Below are 5058 nucleotides of genomic sequence, written 5' to 3'. Positions count from 1 at the left end.
GACCCACTTATGCATTGCCGAGCAGCAGCAACATATCTTATAAAATAATATACCATAAAGGTAAATATTATAACTATATGATATAAATGTGCATCTTTTACAAAGTTATTTGAAATGTTACTTAAAACATGATCAGTAAAGTATTTCAAAGTTTGAGGGGGTGACGCAAGTCAAGCAAGCCATGATATGCCACTATTGCCATCGTCTTGCTATTTTAATCACTATAGACTTCAGCACTTAACGGTGTTATGTGAAGAAAGTTGCGATCTTTGAATTTCTTACCATATTTATTTTGATGAGTTGAATGTTTAACCGTTGTTGTTCTGTTTTTTGAGGGGTACCCCGCCTGGTACAAAAGAAAAACGTAACGATTAGCAAGCCTTACAACAAAAAAAGTGTGAAAAAAATTCTATGACCAGCAGATGTCAGTGTTGCCCGTGGGTTTGCATTCAGTCATAATGTCAAGCAGCGCACAAGGCTCATCAAATATCACAAGTGATATTTTCATATCACATAGTTGAAACATGGTGTCACTCGTGGGTCGGTTACCGTAGAATATCTATTCAGTTGTCTGTCACTTTGAATCAGGAAAATATTAATATTGTGTGAGCATGAGAAGATGTTTAATCACTCCTACCCGTTTTTTTTTGTTTTGTTTATTTCATTAGGTTAAGTGGCATTCAACTGAATTGCACAAATTGTACTTTCTACATCCTTACGAATCTATATTACTAATGCGTTATTATTGCCGCATCCACATTTATTTGCAGGTATACTACGTTTTGTGTTGAGAAATGCTGGCATTGTTTATAATAGTGTATCTCGGCTAATTTCACTAATGTGACTCAGCCTCCACTAGCTGACAGCTTAACAGCTATTATTTGTGTCACACTCTCTCATAACACTTAGCAGTAAATTGCTGCACGCAAGAGACACCGCGATGAGTGACATTTTACCTTGCAGTATGATATCTATTGTCATAATTAAGTGAAAGCGATTGTGGCATTTATTGTTTTCTAAGGCACTTACTAATGGCAGTGTGAGGGGGGGGGGAAAGTGGCGAGTAAATCATCACGGTTTACAATACATAAATATTTTGCAAAGCATTTGCTAATGATTACACATTAGCCTCCGCTGTGACTGTCAACCTATTGGAATATATTACAAATCAAATCCCTGTCACGTTCGAGACAACTGTTTATTCATCCTGTATCACTTTTGCGCTAAGTTAAAATGAAGGTGGAAGTAAAGCAGTAAGATTAAAGCATCACTTATGAATGTGTTGAACCTTTCAGGCAGCACCCACCTGCATGATCTATGGACTTACTCACATGTCGTAAGTGGATCCTAATCATGCTTTTCTATGATGTCATCACTTGTTCTTGTCATTAACTTACCACCAGCTTGCCACTTTGAGGAACATATTCTGGGGAAGGGCGGTGCATGCGTCGCATACTCCCCATCCAGACACTAAAGCTGAATCTCTCTCCCAGCACACCAGTTTGTTCTGACAGGCCCGCCACATTGATGACGGCCGTCACCCTGATGCGGCCTAGCAGCGTTGCTAGTCGACCCTGACGCGCCGTCAAAAGGAGCAGCCGGACGTCAGCGTGGACCTTTTTCTGCCCCGTTGAAACTCAGGCTGGACATCCTTAACGTACTGATGTGTATGGATCGGATGTTGAGTTGCAATAGATAATCAATAATTAAGGGACTATAAATGTAATTGAAATAAATGACCTTAGCGCTCAAGGTGTGCCGATGCTGTCATGCTGAGTGATGAGGGCTATTCACAAGTTTGAGGAGCCCCACAACTTTACAAAGATTGAGGATTAGGCAAACACTTTTGTTAATGTGTTGGAAGATGAGACTAAACACTTGCAGAATTAAGTAAAATCTATATTAATGACCTTTTATAGTCACCAAACAGTCTGAATAGAAAGATCAGGCTTCTTGGCTGCAGTATACAAAGGACTATGAAGGCCACACTGAAAAAACAAAAAAACAAAAACAAAAACATTATAAATATATAATTATTAAACGTATTATTATTTAGTTTTTATTATTTTAATTTTATTGCAGTTGTTCTTAGGATTGCATTATCATAATATTTTTTACTTTATTCTCATAGTAGTAATATATTTATTCTTTTCACTTTGGACTTTATAGCAAAGTGTCAACTCTACTCCTGATGAAACTGAAAATACCCCCAAAAAGGTAACACGTTAAAAGCATTTGGGGATATAAAACATGCACAGGGCAAGTCTCAACAGTCCAAATGGTTGTTCCAGCTGCCAAAACTATCAGAAAAGTGCTGAAACATAAAACAGTTTAGATGTCAAATGAAAGGAAGCTATTTGGTTTCCTGGGGGCATCATCACGGTTGATCAAGACTGACATACATCACCAGAGGCTTTCATGTCCAATGAGAGCACCTGTCCGACTCTCTGAAAGTGGACAGAGGCATGCCATTGCACATAACATTTCACATGCACCACAAAGCCTTAGTAGACACAGTGGGAGTGCAGATTATACAGTTGTAAAAATACAGAAAATATTTAAAGAGAGTTGTTTTTAAATGGAAGACAATGAACCTTCAGCATATTCACAAAATATGTGGCCATAATGTTGAGTGGTTGTCTTTGAGCAATGACACTGGCTGACCTCTCCTGTTGTGTTTGTTTCTTTGGTACACTAAATATTGTATGTTCATGGGTTAATCTGACCCCAGTGCATGTTTAACTACAGAAACATTAGTAGTAATTAATGAATGAATTCTGCCCATGCTGTAGCTACTTGTGTCACTGGCAGGTCAATAGTGTAAACATGTAAATTAAAACATATTTGAAAGAAGAAAATAAAAAGGTCATTTTTAACATGGGTCAATTTGAGAGATATGAGGAGGAGAGGTAAAGAAGCTCTGCATCAACCAGGATGATGCTGGCAATTAACTTAATTTAAGACCCACACCGAGCAAGGCGGCCGAACACGACTTATCTGTTGCGCAGTGTGCAGGGTTGGCTTCCAATGCAGCTAGTTTAGAATGGCAGGTGAAAGCCAATGAAATGTCGTCACAGATGTATGTACTGTATGTGCATACACACACACGCACACACACAAACACACACACACAGTGAAGCCAAAAAGTATTTAGTAAGCCACCAATTGTGCAAGTTCTCCCGCTTAAAAAGATGAGAGAGGCCTGTAATTTTCATCATAGGTATACCAGACATATGAGAGGCATAATCAGAAAGAAATTCCATACAATCACATTGTCTGATTTTTAATGAATTTATTAGCAAATTTTGGTGAAAAAAAAGTATTTGGTCACCTACAAACAAGCAAGATTTCTGGCTCTCACATACCTGTAACTTCTTCTTTAAGAGACTCCTCTGTCCTCCACTCATTACCCATATAAATGGCACCTGTTTTAACTCATCAGTATAAAAGACACCTGTCGACAACCTCAAACAGTCACACTCCAAACTCCACTATGGCCAAGACCAAAGAGCTGTCAAAGGACACCAGAAACAAAACTGTAGACCTGCACCAGGCTGGGAAGACTGAATCTGCAATAGGTAAGCAGCTTGCTGTGAAGAAATCAACTCTGGGAGCAATAATCAGAAAAGGCATACAAGACCACTGATAATCTCCCTCGATCTGGGCCTCAATGCAAGATCTCACCCCGTGGGATCAACATGATCCCAGAACCATATGGGGGTGGGGGGGGGGGGACTTAGTGGACTTAGACTTCTATTCACACTGTTTCGTGACTATGAAAGGTCCTTAATATAGATTTTACTGAATTATGTAAGTGTTTAGTCTCCTTTTACAACACTTTAACAAAAGTGTTGGCCTAATCCTCAATCTTTGTAAAATTGTGGGCTCCTCAAACTTGTGAATAGCCCTTATCACTCAGCATGGCAGCAGGGGTATACCTTGAGCGCTAAGGTCATTTATATATGTTAATATATATTAAGATTAATTAATTATTAATTAATTAATATGAATATATACACGTTTTTCATTAAATATACTTCCAATGGTGTAGTAGTCTCGCCACGCTGCACTATTTGCATATCTGTTGTTGACCAATACTGGCCACTCATGCCAGAGTAGCATCTGCTCCATTTGCACACTGATTGAGGAGTATCTGCAACATTTGCACAATCAACATTGTCACAGATTATCACACTACTTGCTTGAAGTCTCGGCGCCCTTTGCACAACGGTCATTGCACCGGACTATTGCAATATTAGTCTTTCGAACTGCTGTAAGTGCTAGTGGACTCCAACTACCGGAGAAAAATTCCTTGTGTTTTTTGGACATACATGGCAAATAAAGATGATTCTGATTCTGATTCTGATTGTGGACCTAAAAATTTCACCAGATTTTGGGAAGAACCCAAGTAATCCATACATACAAAGAAAGTAGAACAAATAAGATCAGAAATTGAGTGTAAAAATGTGAAATGGCACAGGGAAAAGGTTTTGAACACACGAAGAAAGGGAGGTGTAAAAAGGCATGGAAAGCTAAGACAACACCTAAAATCTAGCAATAATCAAACAGCAATCCAGCCCCTTGTCAGTGGAAAAGAATATCAGCTGGTTCAGTCCAAATTGATGGCCTACAAAAAGGTCTCATTGTCAAGGTGTGAGTCAGGACACATCTCATGATGGGTAAGAGCAAAGAGCTGTCTCAAGACCATCGGAAACTAATTGTTGCAAAACATAATGATGGGATTGGTTAAAGGCCCATATCTAAGCTTTTGAATGATCCAGTGAGCACGGTTGGGGCCATAATACCAATCATACCACCATAGATTTGGTGCCCCTTGCAAGATTGCTGACAGAGGAGTGCAAAGAATAATCAGAAGAGTTGTCCAAGAGCCAAGGACCACCCGTGGAGAGCTTCAAAAAGACCTGGAATTAGCAAGTACTGTTGTCACAAGAAAAACTGAGTAATGCACTCCGGCACCGTGGCCTGTATGCATGCTCACCACGCAAGACCCCATTGCTGAAAAACCAACATGTCAAAGCTTGTTTAATGTTTGCTGAA

This window comes from Phycodurus eques, chromosome 2 (assembly GCF_024500275.1).
Source record: "Phycodurus eques isolate BA_2022a chromosome 2, UOR_Pequ_1.1, whole genome shotgun sequence".
In the NCBI taxonomy this organism is placed as follows: domain Eukaryota; kingdom Metazoa; phylum Chordata; class Actinopteri; order Syngnathiformes; family Syngnathidae; genus Phycodurus; species Phycodurus eques.
The sequence above is the reverse complement of the archived record's forward strand: the minus strand, read 5'-3'. Positions refer to the sequence as shown.